The sequence below is a fragment of the Narcine bancroftii genome, chromosome 2 (assembly GCF_036971445.1).
Source record: "Narcine bancroftii isolate sNarBan1 chromosome 2, sNarBan1.hap1, whole genome shotgun sequence".
NCBI classification, from domain to species: Eukaryota; Metazoa; Chordata; class Chondrichthyes; order Torpediniformes; family Narcinidae; genus Narcine; species Narcine bancroftii.
This window is the reverse complement of record NC_091470.1, coordinates 71,215,429-71,235,452: the sequence shown is the minus strand read 5'-3', so window position 1 is coordinate 71,235,452 and position 20,024 is coordinate 71,215,429. Positions and strand designations below refer to the sequence as shown.

Genomic DNA, 20,024 nt, shown 5'->3' with positions numbered 1-20,024 from the left:
CTATTTGGGGTCCTATAGACTACTCCCAGCATGGTAATAACTCCCTTCCTATTTCTGACTTCTACCCACATCGACTCCGTGGACACTCCCTCTGCAGCGTCCTCCCTTTCTATAGCTGTGATACTGACCCTAACCAGTAATGCTACTTCCCCACCATCCCCCCCCTACCTTTTTCTACCTCCCATCCTATTCTTTCTAAGTAGAAAAACCATTTCTGAAATCATGTAAAGATTTGTGTTTATTATTCAATGGTAACATTTATACTTTAATTAAAATAGGTTATTCCATGATTGGAAGAAAAAGATATTAAAGATGCAGATGTTTCTATTATTTGAAATATATTTAATTTAAAAATTCAACATTTTTTTCATTCAGCATTTCGAATAAGACCAATTTTGTTTTTTAAATATGGAACGCTTCACGAATTTGCGTGTCATCCTTGCGCAGGGGCCATGCTAATCTTCTCTCTATCATTCCAATTTTAGTATATGTGCTGCCGAAGCGAGCACTTGAATAAGGCCAATTTGAGGAAGAAAATTTAACTGAAAATTTTAGACTCCTTGTTGGTCATGCTGACACCCCACTTGGTCAGAGCTTTTCAGGCCAAAACTCCCCTGATCATTTCTTCTCTCTATTATTTGTTTATTAACCAAGAGTGACCACGGTTATTCCTGATGCAAGATCTATTCCCAGTCATGATCTATTAAGGGGAAAAAAAAAATTGTTTTAAAAAGATTAGCATTTGACTAGAATGCATCCTATCAGCTCCGAGAATGTAAGATGCAATAATGATGCCCTTCATTCATTAATACAATCAATCTCTGCTGATCAGTCAACAAAGCTGGACAAAATGTGAAGCCAAGCTCCAAAACCACCTGTTATTTCCAGAGAGGAAACTCATCGTGTCAGTTCTCAATTTATTGCATTAGATGCATAACACAAAAATAATTACAGCATGCTGTTTGAAAAATTCAGATTGACATTCTTCTTTCATTTGTCAGATAATATGCTGTTTAGAAAAAAAAGCCTACTGTTATTTCTGCATCATTTAAACAATTTCAACAATCTTTTGCCAGAATGAGGATCATGGCAAAACAAAACTTCCCAGTATAAATTCTTACTGAATTTACCCCAATTATACGTGGTATCATGGAAATTCAAATGGAAATTCTATTTGTTTGAATTTTCAATGGTGTTCTCAGCACAAATTCCAGTTCCATGATCTTCTCCAGTGTTTGTTTTAGCACATCCGAATGTTTATATTGAATGATTTCTCTATGCTGCCATAGAAACATTTATATTAAAAGGAGCTACCATAGCAACTATACTCATTTAAAATCATGGTACATAATGTCTCTGTGTTCGCATTTACAGAATGGAATAGATGTTAATAACTGAATGCATCCACATCTGAAACTCCTACTGAAGGGGCAAGAATACAAAATAACTAAGGTGAAAACAGCAGCTAATCTAACTTTCTTTCAGTCAGGAAAAATGTGGATTCAATTACCTGAGTAAAAATCTTCCTGAAGTTGGAACTCAGTCCATTTTCCACTGAAATAAATCTTCATGAAATTAGTTTTTAAAAAATGTTGAATTACATTAAATAGAAATGTAGCAGCTAACAGCAAACCTACATATGGATGCATTTATGCAAAATGACTTTCAAACAAATGTCATGTTATGAGCCCAGAGGACCCCAAAACGCAGCAGCAATAGAAATTCACCAAAGCAAAAGCTGCTTGTCATTTTCTTTAAACATAATAACAGGATCAATCTTTAACTTATTACTCTTAACTTAACCCCCTTCTAATTCTAAGTGCATGTGTATGTAATGTGTATATGTTCAGGAAGGTTCTCTGTTTCACTGTCCAATCATTCATTTTTCACTCCTCCAAGTTCACTAGTGTCAGGCAATTCTTATACTGTGCACAAAGTTCAACATTTATAATTTCCACCAGGCTCTGGTGCTTAAAGTTTAATAGTTACCATTCAGGAAGGTTCTCGTTGGTTTTAGAGAAATATTTGTTGCTTGTTAGACACACTCAAACTGATTTCCTCCATCAGTCACTTCAGTGACTTGCCAAAGAAACTTTCCCCATCTCTTCTTCCAGGTCACCACAGAGTTCCTCTTGTTTCCCTTATTTCAGGTGAAACACCCTAGCCAGCCATTTCTCTTGTAAGGACTAAAATGGTTTTGAACAGGCTGAACTCAGAACTCACAATCTGTCTTTAAAATGGGGTTTTCAACAAGCCTGCCAGCTTGCTATTTTGCTGCCTCACCTGCTGCTGTAGAACTGACTCTCTCTCTCTCCAAAAGAGAAATCATCAGTTTGTTTTTTTTTCCTCTCTCTGCTTGTAAAAACCAAAAAAACCTCTCCCAAGGCTCCAAACCCAATTTTCGAAAGATCTTATTAGTATCTGAGCTGCACATTGCACATGATCAACATCATGTTCCATTTGCACCTCCTTGTAAAGTCCTTTCTAAAGCAGTTCCATTGTCTCTGCAAAGTCACTGGTGACACAATGTCTCACTTCATCAAAGTTCTTGCATTTTAAATGAGATGTCTTTTGTGAAGTGTTACTCTTGTAAAGTGTAACCTTATCTAAACCCCACAATCTATCCCTTTTAAAGACATATTTTACCCATAACTATTCTAAAATATTCCGTAACAGTCATAACTGTAAAATACTTCCAACTTTGAACTTTAACTGTAACAGAATTGCCAGCATATTTATGTCCATCGATTACCCAGCAAGATAGTTCTGTAGAAAGAACTTAATAGTTTAATATCAGTCCTTGGTAAGTTATGAGGTACTGAGGTAAACAAAACATTATAAACATTCACAGTGGTTAATTAACCTTGGGTTGTGCTTGGCTTTCATCTTATTCATTTTCATTACTTCATTACTAAATGATCACTCATCAACAAATGAAATATTAAAAACTGGCAACGGTGGAAGCCTGGAGAGTTTACAACACCAGTGATTGTTCTGTCATTTGTGCTATGAAGATAAAACAGAATTTTTATGTAATAATTTGTTAAATTAAAGTATCAGTAGATTTTTCACCATTCCAAAATTTATCCAAAAATAAAACATGATTATACAAATCTTTTGATTTATTTAACAACGGATGAAGGGAAACCATGCAAATCTACACATGCCCTTTTCCATCTTTCATTGCACAAGTAATGATGGCTTTGAAGGCATTTAAACCATCTGGAGACCTGGTGAATATTCAACACTTAGAGAACCAAAATGCATTGCATCAGTAGAGCAATAAAAACCAATGAACTGGCAAGTCTTAGTTTCACTTTACTGGCCTACTGCACTGACACACTGTTCCATGTTAAAGTTAATCAGTTTTTAAATAGTGTTTGATAGCAAGTGGGCTATTGTGAAGCAAGAGAATCACACAAACATATTCATTCAATCTTTCACCTCACGGAGGGAGAGAACCTTAACAGTGGTCCCCACATCCTCTCTCTCTTTGTACAAAGCATTGAGTTTTAAATATCATTTACATATATAAGCGCCAGCGTTTGGTACTGGGATTCGAATCCTGTGCTGTCTGTAAGGAGTTTGTACATTCTCCTCATGACTGCGTAGGTTTTCGCCTTCGGCTCCGGTTTCCTCACATTGTTTAAAGTGTACAGGGGGTGTAGTAGGTTAATTGGATGTAAATTGGGCCGAAATGGCCTGTTTCCATGCTGTATGAATAATTCTTTTAAAAATAAGCTTCAGCATTTGCACCAATGCTTCATTATAAATTTTTACCTACCTAACACAAGAAGGCATGTGATCAATTGCTTCTAATGGCACCTTCCCACATGGTCTTCACATGCTTTACTCACCGCTAGCTCTGTTTGGAATCTGGTAGCCTCATGCTTAAAGTACCCCTTTCTTCAGTAAAGACCTTAAATACCATGGTGATGACACTGGTAACAGGCACATTATCTCTGATTCCCTTGTTCCTCCAGAGTCCTCCTTGTAAATCTTACCTCATACAAGCTAGGTCAGTCTTAATTAGGTAAAAATATTGTTCTGTCTTTCAAAGTACTTTATTGAATAATATGCAAGCTATTTCTACATTCTGGTTTCCTTGTGTCTGTGATTTTAACATTTTAAAAGAAGAACACCAGAAATAAAGCAGGAGTAGGGCATCTGGCCCATTGTGCCTGTTCTGTCATTCAGTAAGATCATGGCTGATCTGTCTGTGCACTCAGTTCCACTTACCTACCTGGATAATGTGAATTATTTTGTAACTGCATAAGAATACACCCTTCTCACTATAGTAACTGTAGTGCACCACTGTGGGGTGTATGTATGAGTGTGTGAACACTCTCCTGAGATGGTGGAAGGCATGATTGAGGTATTTAAGATTATCAAAGGGTTTGACAAGGTGAAATCATATCACACGTTCCCAATGATGAGTGAGACTAGGACTAGAGGGCATAGTTTAATACAGGGAAGGCCATTTAAGACATAAATGAGGAGAATTTTTTTTACCCAGAGAGTTGTGGGTCTGTGGAATACATTGCCACAGAGGGTAGTGGGGGCGGATTCATTGGATAGATTTAAGAAAGAGTTGGATAAGGCTCTTGTGGGCAGGAGAGTTAAGGGTTATGAGGATAAGGCTGCGATTGGTTATTGAAAGGGAAAGATTAGCCATGATCCAACAAATGGCGGTGCTGGCTCGAAGGGCCTGGCCTACTCCAGCACCTATTGTCTATTGCATCAGTAAGTAAAATTTCTTCTGTTATTTGAATATTGCATCTTTAAGTTGTTTAAGAAGCTTCCCAAGTAACACAGAGATATAATTCCCTTATTCTTCTAAAATCTATCTATCTACATATTAAATTCATTCACTGTGACAGGCTTTACTGCTTCCTTGGGCAGATAATTCCACAGATTTTCCACTCTCTGGGAGAACAGTTTCCCCTTATCTTGTTCTAAAATCTACTCCCCTGAATCTTGAGACTATATTCTCAAGTTTTAGTCTCACCTGCCAGTAGAAACTATCTCTATGTTTCTATATTATCTATTCTTTCATAATTTTATATGTTTCAATGAGATTTCTCTTCAGGCTACTCAATCTTTCCTCATAAGATAACCCTTTCATGTCTGAAATCAACCTGGTGAACTTCTGCACTACCTCTAAAGCCAGTGTATCCGTTCTCAAGCCAGAACTGCATGCAGTAGTCCAGGTGTAGCCTCACCAGTACTCTGTACACTTGCAGTAGAACCTCCCTGTTCTTAAATTCAATCCCTCAAGTTAAGAAGGGCAACGTTCCACTTGTCGTCTTAATTATCTGCTACATCTGCAAACTAATTATTTGCAATTCATGCACAAGCATTCCAAAGTCTCTCTGCACAATGCCATGCTGCATCTTTCACCTTTTAAATTGTTGCCTGATTTACTATTTTCTTTCTAAAATGGATGACCAAAGTGGATTTACCATTGTTGTACTCTACCTCCCTGATCCTTGACCACTTACTAAGCCTATGTATACATCTCTGCAGTCTCTTTTGTGTTTTCCGCACACTTTGCTACTCCACTCAATTTAGTGTAATCAGAAAACATAGATCGACTACACTTGGACCTCTCATCCAAATCATTTATGTACATTGTGAAATGTTGTGGGCCCAGCACTGATCTGTGAAACACTTCACTAACTACTAATTGCCAACCCGAGAAGGACTCATTTACCCCCACTCCCTGCCTTCTATTGGTTAACTAATCCTCCAGCTATGTCAATACATTAGCTCCAAATTCAAGCATCCTTATACAGGTCTTTTGTGTGGCAGCTTGTTGAATATCTTCTGAAAATCCAAGCATCCACCTGCTTCTTTCTATCTACTGCACTCATATTCTCAAAGAACATCAGTGAATTAGTTAAACATGACCTGTCCTTCCTGAAACAATGCTGCCTTTGTCTGATGGAACAATTTCTAATGAGATGTTTTGCTCTCTCTTTCTTAATGATGACTTCAAGCATTTTCCCAACTACGGACATTAAGCTAAGTGGCCAATTGTTACCTTTTGTCTACCCATTTATAGTTAAATTTGCTGTCTTCCAATTCACAAGGATCTGGCCAGAGAATATTGCCAAAACACCACAAAGACACATGTCACATTTGTGGCCCGAAATGTGAAGTTATTAAAACATTAAACACAAGTTTATCAGGTAAACTTCTTAGTGTCTTTATTCTCCCGTTTCCTTTGTTCTCCTGCTTGTGCTCTTATCTCTCTCTCATACCACGTGACTTCCGGTACATCTCATACATATTCATTATCATGACATCCCTCCTTTAATCAGAAATAAACTTTACCTTCACTTATCAATATCCCTCGGAAACTTACAAACATCGTAACTAATGGTAATACTATAACTCAACTACATAAAGTTTACTTCCTACAGCACTCATACATGCACTTTATGATATAAGATTAAATACTGTCCCAAAGTTCTTATTAAAACTATGGCACAAAGTCTTCGTATCGTTTGGGCACTTTCCGGTTTCGTTTCGGCCTGCCTGCGATATTGTCGTCGCTTCTCGGTTGTTCACTCTCGGCGTCGGAAATACTGCTCGTCACGGCTTCGGGTGTTTCTGGCGCTCTAGTCACTTCATCAGGAGTGCTGGTAACTGCCTCTGGAACATCATCAGGTCTCTCAGTTTCAGCATCTCGTATTGGCCTTTCAACCTCTTCGCTCGATGTATCTCTGGACTGGTACCTTTTTACACCTGATACATTTCTCTTATACAGGACTCCAGTCGGAGACTTGACTGTCACCATACTGCCACTTCTGGATACCTCAGTATAGGGTTGATGGTAATAAGGTGTGTCTAGCTTACCACCAGTTTCATGCCTCACTAGAACATTATCTCCTGGCATGATGTCTGAGTACTTGGCTCCACGTTTCGAATCTGTGTACAGCTTTGCTGCACCTTTCTTTTCAGCATCGTGGTCCCTCATCTCCTGGTCGTCTCGGATTTCCTTTATTTCTGGCATTTTTGTGCAGATTTTTCTCCCAAAAAATGCTTCTGCAGGACTTTTTCCAGTGGTTGCATGAGGCGTTGCTCGATAGACAGCCACATAAGATAGCAATGTTTCTCGCCAATTTTGTCCTTCTGCGTGTGCAATCCTCAATCGTTTTTCAATGGACTGATTTTGTCTCTCTACTTCTCCATTGGCTTGCGGCCATTTCGGAGTTACTTTATGATGGTGAATACCTGTGGTCCTCATGTATTCTGCAAATGTCTCTGAAATGAATTGTGGACCATTGTCAGAGTATAATGTAACAGGTAATCCATATCTTACGAATATCTCTGCTAACACTTGTATTGTTTTTTCAGTGGTTGTGGACTTCAACACCACGTACTCATAGTATCTGCTGTAGTAATCTATCACTACCATAATTGATTCACCCGTCGGTAAAGGTCCAAGAAAATCAACAGCTACGTCGATCCATGGTCCAGTCGGAAGTTGCGTACTCTGGATCGGTCCTGGCGGATTACTCCTACTTGTGATTTGACATCCGTGACAAGTTTTAACAAATCTCTCGGCGTCTTTATCACAACCTGGCCACCATACCTTGGTCCTGAGGTTTTGCTTGGTACCAACAATACCTAGGTGTCCTTCATGCGCTAAGGATACGATCGGTCTCAATCTTTGCGGTATCACCAATCTGCAACCTCTCAATACACACTGTCCGATGCAACAAAGTTCGTCTCTAATGGGAATGTAAGCCTTGTGAGTACACTTGTCCCATTGTCCACTCTGTATGCATTCTCTTACTTCCATGAGTTCTGGATCACGTTCGGATTCTCTCTCGACCTCCTTCGTAGTCACAGCTTTCGGTGTCGCCTGAATAGTTACGAAGCGTACAAAGCTCTCTGTTTCTGTTCCCAATTCTGACTTGGATTGTGGACCTCCATCCTTCACCAATCTGGACAGCGGATCAGCAATGTTTGCTTTCCCTGCAATGTGGATTACTTTATATTTGTAGGGTTGTAGTCTGAGTACCCATCTCTCTATTCTGGCACATGGTTTGGATCTAGGTGCATAGATCACCTCCAATGGCTTATGATCTGTGATGAGTTCAAATTCAATGCCGTATAAATATGCATGGAACCTCTCACAGGCCAATACAAGTCCGAGTGCTTCTTTCTCTGTCTGAGAGTATCTTCTTTCCACATCTGATAATGATCTGCTGGCATAGGCAATGATTCTTGGTCCTCCATCATGCATCTGGACCAACACGGCTCCTAAACCAACTGGGCTGGCATCCGCTATGACTTTGGTTGATGCCGCCGGATCGTAATATCCAAGAGTTTTTGCATCTGTCAGGCTTTGCTTCAGCGCTGTGAACGCTTTCTTCTGCTCAGATCCAAAATGAAATGGTACACCTTTCTTGGTTAGTTTCCTTAGTGGTTCTGCCACTGTAGCGAAATTAGGAATGAACTTTGCACAAAAATTGACCAATCCCAGGAAACTCCTCACCTCTGTTGCATTCTGAGGTGCATGTGCCTCTTCAATAGCTTTCACCTTGGCCTCTGCAGGGTTTAGTCCTTCCAGTGTAAGTCTGTGTCCCATGAAGTCCATTTCTGACACACCGAACTGGCACTTGTTTCCATTCACGGTAAGGCCTGCCTCCTGTAGTCTAGATAGTACACACCTCAACCATTTGTCATGCTCTTCCTTCGTTGGTGCATGGACTATGATGTCGTCAGAAATGTTGGCAACTCCAGGAATGCCTTGAATCACTCGATGGATTTCATACTGGTAGATCTCCGAAGCTGCATTAATTCCAAATGATAGTCTCTTGTAACAATACAATCCACAGTGAGTCACAAATGCAGTTACATCTTGGGAACCTGGATCCAGCTCTAATTGATGATAGCCCCATTTAAGATCAATTTTTGAGAATATCTTGCTGGTAGTTAGTTCTTGAAGTATTTCCTCCACCGTTGGTATAGGGTGTCGTTCTCTAATTATAGCTTCATTGGCCATTCTCATGTCAACACATAGTCTTATGTCACCCTTTGGTTTGGGCACAATCACTACTGGACTGACCCATTGTGTCGAATGTTCCACCGGTTCAATAATGTCTTGTTCGATCAATTCTTTAATTTTGGCTTTGACTTTCCCACGAAGTCCAAACGGAGTTCGGCGCATTGGTTGTGCCTTGGGTTTGACCGTTTCATCTACCGCTAGCTTCAATTGTCGACCTTTCAGCTTTCCTACTCCTTGGAAGACTGCGGGGAATTCTTGCTTCATATCCTCGTATGACTGAATTGAATTGACACAAGCTCCAATATGAAGTATTGCCAGGTCTTGCGCTGTGCTTCTACTCAGCAATGGTTCTCCCCTCTCTTCTATGACCATAAACTCTGCTTCGGTGTACTTATCTCCAGCTTCAACAGTTGCAGTAAAACATCCAATGGTCTGCAATGGCTTGGTTGCTGTGTATGGATACAGTTTCTTGGAACACTTCTTTGAGGTACAGATGATCTTTTTCCTTTTCAACTTCTCCCATAAATGTCGATCAATCACATTACTGTCACTGCCTGAGTCTACAATGACCTGAACTGTCACTCCACCAATGATCACTGGGACTTTCTCATGATGTACTTCATTCAACGTAAATTGGTAACAACTCTGTTCCTCCTGGGTATCATCATCGTCACCGTCTATCTGACGAATGGTATCTTTCTTTCCAGGATACTTTCCTTTCCCCCAGGCTTTGCCTTTGGAAGTTGTACTCTTCCTCTTCTGGTCTGCATTGGACTTGCTTTTGCACTTCTTTGCAAAGTGGTCTTTACCTCCACACTTTTTGCAAACTTTGCCTTTGGCCGGGCAATATGGATCTGTTCCAAAGTGACCTCGGTTTCCACATCAATAACACTCCACGTCCTGTGTCGACGTATATCTTGGCTGGTTATGGCGATGTGAGAGCCTCTTAATTTGCTGGCTTGAGTTGTTTTTCAGGGTCATGATATGAAATTGCCCTTCAACAGCCTCTAATGCAGCAGCAATGGTTAAAGCATCGGTGAGTTCCAACTCACTCCCTCTTTCCAGTAGACGTCTTCTGAGTTTATCTGATCTGCAGTGCTGTACGACTTTATCCAATAATTGGTTGTCCAAATCAGCTGGCATGTAATTACATCCAACAGCTAGCTGGCGTAGTCTCGTCACGTATTAAGCAATTGTCTGGCCATCTTTTTGTCTCGTTCCCCGAAACAAATGGCGTTGAAATGTAGCATTCGGTGTCACTACATAGTGTGCATTTAATGCATCTACCGCTTTCTGGTACTCATCTTTTCTTCCAGTATTCAAAAGTGTCTTAAATGTTTCCCGAACTGAGGGTCCTGCAGTGAAAAGAAGTAACGCCCTTCTCTGCGCTTTTTGTTCAACCGTACCGGTATCTAAAAATAGGCCACGACTGTCAGCGTAGGATTCAAATTCTTCCAACCATGCCTTCCACTTCACACTTACAGTGCTTGCATCACCCGTTGGGTCAAAATGAGCAATTCCACTATGTGTTAGAAAGTCACTGTCTGCACCAGCCATGAGGAAATATTCCAGCTCCAAAAGTACTGAGTCAAAGAGAAAATTCTTATCACCTTGAAGTTGTCTGTAAACCTCTGTAATCTTGTTTAGTCTTTAATTTTCTTCAAGCTTCTTTCATCCTCGTCGCCAATGTCACATTTGTGGCCCGAAATGTGAAGTTAATAAAACATTAAACACAAGTTTATCAGGTAAACTTCTTAGTGTCTTTATTCTCCCGTTTCCTTTGTTCTCCTGCTTGTGTTCTTATCTCTCTCTCTCCTACCTCGTGACTTCCGGTACATCTCATACATATTCATTATCATGACAACACCTGCTATAATTTCGGTTATCTCTTTCAGAACCCCAGGATGCATTCCACCTGGACCAATGGCCTTATCTGCCTTAAGGTCCAATAGCTTACCCAGCACTACCTCTTCAGGTAGTTCTGATAGGGGTCTCAATCCAAGATGTTGGCCATCATTTTGCCTCCACAGATGCTGTATGCCCCAAAGAGTTTGTCCAGCAATTTGTTTTGTCTCCATAATTTAGTCAGTTTGCAATTTAACATTAAATTTGCCAAATCCCAGGTGCCCTGTTTCCACATAGTCATTATTTTCTACTATTTTCATCCATTCTCAAACTCTCTCACAAATAACACTCATGGTGGAGGGATGTATAATTCTTGATCTCCAATTCACTTTTCACAAATTAAGCAAGCGTCTTTTGAAGTAGGGATTGAGATTTTCCCGCTAAGTCCAAGTTTTATTTAATTCTGCTGCACATTAACTCAAAGGTGAAATGTTGGCAGAGAGAAACATTTTTAAACGTCATCTGCATATTTCAACAATTAAGTGATTGGAATTCTATACATCAGCTCCACTGTGCAACAATTCAGTAATCTCATATCATTTTCACAGAGATAATAATCAGACAAATTCTGACAAAAGATTATTAACATAAAACAGTAACTTTCTCTTCATTGATGTTGATTATTTTCATAAGTTTTGGTTCTTATTTCACACTAAGAGGAGATATTTAGAATAGTCATCAATATGCTGAGTTAGAGGGATGAGTTTTAAGGAGAAACCTGGGGTGGTGGGGGGGTGGGGTAGATGCAAAAATAGAGCAGTCAAGAAGTGTATATAAGAGCACAGAGCCCAAAGAGCTAAGGGTTAACCTGCTCCTGGTGGGACAAAAAACAGTGTCAAAAAACAAAGATAGAGTTTGATGTCATAAGGTTGTAGGGCTCCATAAAGTGAAGGTAATTAAAAAATATGATCGTGAAGTAACTTATGTGCAGGGATGAGCATATAATGTTGAAGGTGTTCAAATCAGACATTGATGCGGGTCAGTAAGCACGGGTGCGATGGATCAATGTGACTACATTTGCAAGTAGCAATAATTGGGAATGAGCTCAGGTACATGGTAAAAATAATGGGGTCTGGGAGCATCAGTGTGACAAGACAGGCATCCTCATCCTATCATAAGGCAGAACGTACTAAAATCATTCGAGGGAAACTGGATCATCCAACAATCCTTTTATATTTTGGCTCTGCAATTAAAATAAAGAACTTAACATTTAACCCCAAAGCAGAATTTATATGATGTAATATTTGAACACCAAATGCATGATATCATTTTAAAACCTAGCCATCTACCAGAATCTTAGTTTGGTAAATTTCCAGACCCTCTCAGAAGTTAGCCAATAACGCCACTGGTTCTTTCCTCGTCTGCCCATGTCACCTCTTCTTTATCTTTTATTCTTTGCCTTCACTTTCACCTGATTGTGGTTCTTCTTTGACTTCGTCCCTCTTCTCACCATCTTCCGTGCTGTCAAGACGGCCACACATCAGAAATCGTAAGTTACTTAAGATTTCTTACTGGACAACTCGCAAGTTTGACGAATTCTTTTCAATGGCACACCGTGAGAGTTAACACTTACTCTGTCTTCTCAGACTCAGTTTTACTCTCATTTCTACTCTTCTGTTCAGTCTTGAAGTTTTAAAAAATAGACTGTGAGCTTTATGAAAGTTAAAAATTAAACTGAAGTTTATAATCAGAATATTTTATGAAACTAACTTTCTTTTTTTGAGATATTGCTTTTTCAATACTTCTTGGGGTGGGTGGAGGGTGGTTCAGCTCTGATGATTTCTGAGACGTCACCAAGACCTCCATATCTATCACCTGCTGCCTTGCCTACTTTTTTCCGACATGTACCAAATGTGTCTGGCATCACCTCAGTTTCACTTTTCTCATCTTGCACTGTAGACTTTAGTTCTATAACAAGTCTTGTCTCTGAAGCTTCTGCTCTTTCTGACCCGCCTGCATCTCCGTGAATTTCAAGTTGTGTTGGATCTGGCATGCTCGTTCAATGAGCCCACCCCCAATAGGGCACTCCACACAATCTGGAAGAATCCTTGCATGATGTTGAAAATAAATAAAACAAAATCCAGAAGAAGGAGAAAAATGCCATCAATAACTCCATCCTCATAATTTTCTTAGACTGCCTTCTGATATTTCTAACGTGAAGATCCTGAGAAACTTCAACTGGACCACCTTTGGTGACACAAATGCATTTGTGAGCCATCTCCTCTTCATTTTCAGTTGGGGGGGGGGGGGTTCCTGTTCATCCGCATCAGCTCTTTTAGCAGTATCTGGCTCAGAGATTTCAGTTGCTAATTACATTTCAAATATAGTGTTCTCACAAAAAGTTCCATCATTTCTGACTTGCCACCCTCATTCACAACATCAAAGATGAACAGTCGTTTGGATTCCTTGACTTGAAGTTTCTCCCATCGTGTCCTACTTGATTCACTGATTTTAAAGTGGACTCTTTCTATGCATTTCTCTCCACTCACTATCTTAATGCGTCCTAAATGGAGCTCAAAGTATGTGAAGGCACCTTGTGCCAGTTATAAGAATGTTTTTAGGGCATGTGTTTGGATAAATTGGTCAGTAATGCTGTGACGTCCTTGGCAGGTTCTTGAAAGCGGTCAATAAATTCCTTATAGTTAAATATCATTTTCATCACAACATTGTAAGAAATCTATTTCTGATTGCCCATATTTCTTCTGACTTTCCAAAGCCTTTTGGAATTCTTTTTTTGTAATCACTCTCTTACCTTCTAGATAATAATCTCTGAAGGTTAAGGAAGTGGTTATATCTTTTAACTTAAGAAACATATCGAAGATTCATCCATCTGTTTGCCGATAGTTCTGTTTACAAAATTCTCTGTGGGCAAAGAGATCATTATTTCTCATTAAACACGAAGAAAATATTAAAAAGACGTTGAACATTTTCTATACTAATTTATTAATTTCAACATAAACAATCCAATTCACTAGGATGATTAAAAAATGCTTTAAACATTAAAAAAAAAATTGCAAATGATAAAAAGAATCTTGTTTCAGCTGGGGTCACAAAAGGAAATGAATTAGGATCCATATTTAATTGAATATGTGAACAGGAAGTAAGGTGCAATCGGATTGAACAACCAAGTAATTTTACAAATCATTGAATCTGGTGAAGCACTTGAAATGCTGCAAAACAGGTGCAGTAAATCATGGAACCAAACTTTTACTGGAGGTAAAAAGTATGGGATGCAAATATTGGAAAAAAAATTGTACTTTGAAAGATGGAAATATTCACAGCATAGGCTAAACATGATATTATGAGACCAGATCCTAAATAATCTTCTCAACCTTCACAGCATGTAAAAAAATATTAATCTTTCAACAATGATAACAGCCTCACCACCGTATCTTTCTGCAAATTCAGTAACTCTTTGAACAATTCAATCTGGCTTGAATCCTGAAAACAAACAAACAGATTTTGAGTTTTTGTCAGTCAATTTTCCTATAATAGAAAAGCTACAGCCTTCAGCTACTTAGTTATCTTTAGTAATTTGAATCAACACTTAGAAAGGCCAAGAGAGGAGCAGAATAGTTTAGGATTCAAAATCTATCAAAATATTTCAGGATCTCCCTATTTTAATATATATAAAACACTCAAGGCAGAGATGAAGATCCTGTTAAAACCTGTCACTGTAAATACTTTCAGCAAGAGATCTCAAAGCAATCTTGACAGTTACTACTTCAGAAAAATACAGATATAGAATTTATACTTCCCATTTAAATGACCACTTTAAGTAGAAATTAACCTGAATGTTAAAGTAACAGTGCTTCTTACTTTGTTCTTCTAAAGTAAAATCCATGGCTCAGTGTAATGGAGGATTAAAACCATGTACCCAGATGCTTTTTGCTTATGTGGAACTGACGACACTGGGTCCACACGCAGGTCACCTTACTTTCAGAACTAGCAGATGTAATTAAACTCAGCCATGGGGACTTATCTGAAGATACACTTTGAAATGGAATTGCACTGCGAGGCCCAGGGAAAGCAGTTGTCAAATAGAACACTCTGAAATTGACGAATTGGTCACAACCTGTCTTGCTCGAGAAGTTTTAATAAGTTTTTGTATCTATGAGATAAACCAGGAAATCATAACATCCTGGTTCCATAATAATTAATCTTCTAAATTGTAGAATATAATGTTCAGTTTTGATTTCGACTGACAAATATTAGGAGTAGGCGCATGATTAATTGTTTTTGGGGTATATAAGCCTGTGGTCCCGCTGCTGAAGTTTAGACTCTCCGAGGGGTGGGAACACCCCTTGTCAAGAAGGAAGAACAGCCAGAGTCCGAGCAACGTCCCGGTTGGGGGAGGTGGAGAAGCTGCTACCGGCGCCCTGACAACCTACTACAAGTGTGCAGTTGTTGCCTCGCTTTGGCAGTTGGGACCAGTTCAAGCGTTGATAAGTATAGTTGGAAAAGGCTTGCATATTGTAGTGTGAAATCAGCTTTTAAATTAGTAATAAACATTTGTATAAACTGAACTGCTTTCGGTGTGTGTGTCTATTTTCTTTCGGTAGCTCAAACACTGTGACCAATCTAAAACGAACAAAATGAGAGGTATAAGTTTACCCAAGACAATTGGCGAAAATCCATGGCTCAGACAACCCAGAGACATTGAAGATTTAATGGGGATAGGAAATGATTTACCGATCTCAACCATTCTATCTTTTATGATCAGAAGTGTTAAACTGTTTCCTCAGTACTTTCAGTGGATGATTTCATTATACTGTGAGTTTGAATTTTTTTTGGTTTGTACTGATTAAATATAAAAAAAAAGTCTACAGTTTTTTCCCCTAATAAAATACTGGCTGCCATGTACACTTACAATTCATTTTTCCTTAGGAGGACTGTAATTGGCTTTAAAAATCCATAAATTGAGAAATGAATAAGTCCATCAGGTCAGTGAAAGTGCTGGTCTGTGTTAAATTGATGGTAACTGAGTAGCTGGTGTAAATATTAACGTTTCTTTGAATAATATGTCGGTCCCAGCTAAAGGGAGGGATACAAACGGGAGTTGAGAGTTAGGGGTAAAAAGTTTAGAGGAAACATGAGGGGTTGACTTCTTTACTCAGAAAGTGGTGGGTGTGTGGAACAGGTTTCCAGATGAAGTGGCGGAGGCAAGCTTGATATTAGTATTTAAGGAAAAGTTGGGTATGTATATGGATGGGAAAGGAATGGAGGGTTACGCGTTGAGTGTAGGACAGTGGGTTTAGGTGGGAGTAAGTGTTCGGCATGGACTAGAAGGGCCAAGTTGGCCCGTTTCAATGCTGTAATTATTATTAATGACTCTGATTCAGTTTCACTCTCTGGAGACCAGAAGTTAATCATATCAATTTTTGACCAATGCAATTTAAAGAACTAGTAAAGTTCCAAATGGCCCAAAAAAAGTTAAAGCTCAAATTATATCTGCTTCTTTCAATGACTGTACCTCTGCAGCATTTGTTTGCAATATGACTCTAGATTATCACAACACTTTACAGAATTCTATTGTATTTGGAATAACTGGTTTCATTTGGAACATCTTCCATTTATTAGATATGTCTTTGTGTGTTTAGATTTTAACTTTGTGCAAGCCAAGTTGCTGTCTTTTATCTGTTTGTTCGCATTTTGCACCGAGGACTGGAGAACACTGTTTCATCGGGTTGTACTTGTACAATCAGATGACGATAAACTTGACTTGAAATGTGAGCTCATTATGTACAAGAAACAGGGTTTCTTGGATCTAAGTAAACATGGCAAGCAACAATGCATCTCAATCCATCCGAGTAAAATTAGCAGATGTGGAACAATAAGCAAATTAAAGTAATCAAGATCCTTTCAGATACATAAAAAGGTGATGGAAAGAAAGAATAATGTTAGAAAATGGTGAAAAATGTCTAATGAATGAGACTGCACACTTTTAAAAGATCATTTTCAGTTTCCGAGTTCTACAGGAGCAATATTCATATCAAATTGTTAAATGATAGTTAAACTCAAAGGAAAAATACTTGTTTCTGCTTTGGGATTAGTTTGTGGTTTTGACAGGACCACATTTAATTAACTTGATAGTAAGACAGGCAATAAGATGACTATATTTCTGAAATGACTGTGGACCAGTGCAACTTGTGGAGCTCTGTGTACAATAAAAAACTTGTACTGATATGGCACATCCATTACAGCAATACACCCTGCAGTGGTACACCACCAGCCTACTGTAGGGGGAAAACTGTGTACCTGTAGGAACGTAAGGGGACAGGACAACACCAGTCGGCCTGAAGGGATCAAGCCCCACCCAGTCGGGTGTCAATCACCCTCCGGGATAATAAGCCTGCGCCGGCCTCCCAAAGCTCACTCAGAGTTACTGCAGCTACAGCCAGCCTGGCTCTGTGGAAGTCTTTGTGGATTAAAGCCTGTTGTACAGTCTTTACCTTGTGTGTGTCTGATTCTGTCTAACAGCACACCACAATTTAATCCACAAAATTTTCCCACGGCTGCCATGGAAAACGTCCTGTGCGCAGGGAGCCTCGAAGTCGACCCACGCCTCCCGGAAGCCCAGACACGCTTCGAGATCTGGCAGCACGTGGTCAAGGCAATCATCGAGGCACATTAAGGCGGCATCCTGGACAGATCGGAAGAAGTTGGTCCTACTCCGGTCAAAGCTGGGTACCCACACCTTCCAGGCAACCAAAGGCTGCTCCACGTACAAGAGAACAATAGACACTCTCGAGAACTTGTACAAGTCCCCCCCCATGAATGCGTACTTTGCAAGGTACCTCCTCAAAACCCGAGCTCAGCAACCAGAGGAGACGGCTGAGTCTTACCTGGGACACTTGCGAGAGTTGGCCCGACCGTGTCTGGTTGAACCTAGGGTAGGTGCAGAGGAGGTCGAGAAGCTGATCCGGGATGCCTTCCTCCGAGGGCTACGCTCGAGGGCCATCTGGCAGAAGCTGCTGGAAGACAATATCTACGTCCTGACCAAGACTGTAGAAGTGGTCCAAAACCTGGAAGCAGCAGCCCTGCACATTGAAGCCTTCGATTCCAGGTTTCCACAGGTTCCCTCATGGCCCTCTTACACTGCAGCTGCAGCCCCAGACTGAGCTGGGGAGGAGAACGTCGCTGCAGCAGGCGCACGGCGCCCCTGTAAGTAATGTGGGTCCTGGTGTGGGTCAGATTGACGATCGCACCAAAACTGCCCAGCTAGGAACCAGTATTGTTTCTGATATGGCAAGAAAGGCCACTTTGCAAAAGTGTGCCTCTCAAAACAAGCCGGCAACTCAGCAGCCCTCTATGACCTCCCCACCTCCCCCGTGGACACCCCCTCAACGTGCACATGTCGGACAGCGCCATTGTCTCTGCGATGACTTCTGCCTTCCCCGACTTCGCAGTGCAACATCCGGCCCCGCCGGTGACTGTCACAGTGTGTGCCCCAAGCACCTACACCAGCCCCCACCCTCGCCGCACGCCAAGAACTACAGCGATGTCACTTCTGGCTCACTGCATGACGTCACCTCCGGCTGACGGAACGACGTCACTGCCGCCAGCCATAATAAAGTCACTTCCCTCAGTGCAACGGACACGGCTGAAGAAGGAGGCCATCCACGCAGCGGGCCCGCACATGCTGCTGCCATCTTGGGCCAGGCATCGGCCGACATGGAGGGCCCCCGACAACATTGAGAACAACATGGTCAACACGGGCAATGACCAGGCCACCCTACTGATGCTTCCCATGCCTCCAGATGCCATTGGCTACCGCACGCCGCACCCCACGACCGATGTCGACATAGTCAACACGGGCGATGACCAGGCCACCCTACTGACGCTCCCCAGGTCTCTGGAACCCAGAAATCACTGCACACAGCCGGAGAGTGATGACTCTAACTCGAGACAGTCCTGGCTGCCATCACACGGACCAGAGACATCCCTCACAACCTCGGGCGCTCGATGATGGACGTGCAAGTCAACGGGCAGGTAACAAAGTGCCTGTTTGACAGTGGCAGCACCGAGAGCATCATTCACTCCCTGAGATTAAATGTCCACCCCACCACCTGCTCGATCGCCCTCACCACCAAGGATAAGACTGTTGGTACCCATGGGCGCTGCTCGGCCGATATAACTGTGGGAGGGGAGACTTACACAAGGTTCAGGCTCCTGGTCATGCCCAAACTCTGTGCCCCACTCCTCCTGGGCCTAGATTTCCAGTGCCACCTGCAGAGTGTCACCCTAGCCTTTGAGGGGCCCAACCTCCACTCACATTACACAGCACGCCAACCTACCAGCCCCGGCCACCCTACCTACAGCCTCTCCACACTGCGCATCACCCCAATGGCGCCCTTTCCACATCTTGCGCTCGGCTGCAAGCCGATTGCCACCAGAAGTAGGCGCTATTGCGCTGTAGACAGGGACAACATCAAGGCAGAGGTGCGGTGACTCCTGGCGGAAAGTGTCATAGAGCCCAGTAACAGCCCTTGGAGAGCCCAAGTCCTGGTGGTCATATGGGGAAGTAAGCAAAGGATGGTTGTGGATTACAGCCAGACCATTAATTGGTACGCCCAGCTGGATACCTACTCCCTGCCGAGGATTGCCAACATGGTCAATAAGATAGCCCGCTTCCGGGTTTTCTCCACGATTGACCTGAAGTCGTGTATCACCAAATCACCATCCACCCGAAGGACAAGCCCTACACCGCCTTTGAGGTGGACGGGCGCCTGTACCAGTTCCGCCGAGTTCCCTTTGGGGTCACGAACGGGGTCCCTGTTTTCCAGCGGGAGATGGATCGCATGGTTAAACTGGCACAAGCTGAAGGCGACGTTCCCATACCTGGATAACGTCACTATCTGCGGCCGTGACCAGCAGGACCATGATGCTAACCTGGAGAAATTCCTCCAGACAGCCGGGGAGCTGAACCTCACTTACAAACAAGGAGAAGTGTGAGATTAGCACCACCCACCCCACAGAGTCATCGGCCCAGATCCAGAAAGGATGCACCCATTAATGGAGTTACCCCTCCCCACCACGCTAAAAGCCCTCCGCAGGTGCCTTGGCCTGTTCTCTTATTACTCGCAGTGAGTCCCTT

General features: G+C 41.5%; 1 non-coding gene and 2 pseudogenes across 1 annotated transcript; all 3 read right to left on the bottom strand.

The window, feature by feature from the left end:
- Window positions 1–12,920, bottom strand: part of LOC138752874 (ryanodine receptor 3-like) — a 38,215-nt pseudogene extending 25,295 nt beyond the window's left edge.
- LOC138755958 (U6 spliceosomal RNA) lies at window positions 403–509 on the bottom strand. The gene has a single exon (XR_011352654.1). It is a non-coding gene; the product is annotated as a U6 spliceosomal RNA (small nuclear RNA).
- Window positions 12,921–12,926: 6 nt separating the features above from the next.
- Window positions 12,927–13,746, bottom strand: LOC138752873 (ryanodine receptor 3-like; annotated as a pseudogene).
- Window positions 13,747–20,024: the final 6,278 nt, after the last annotated feature.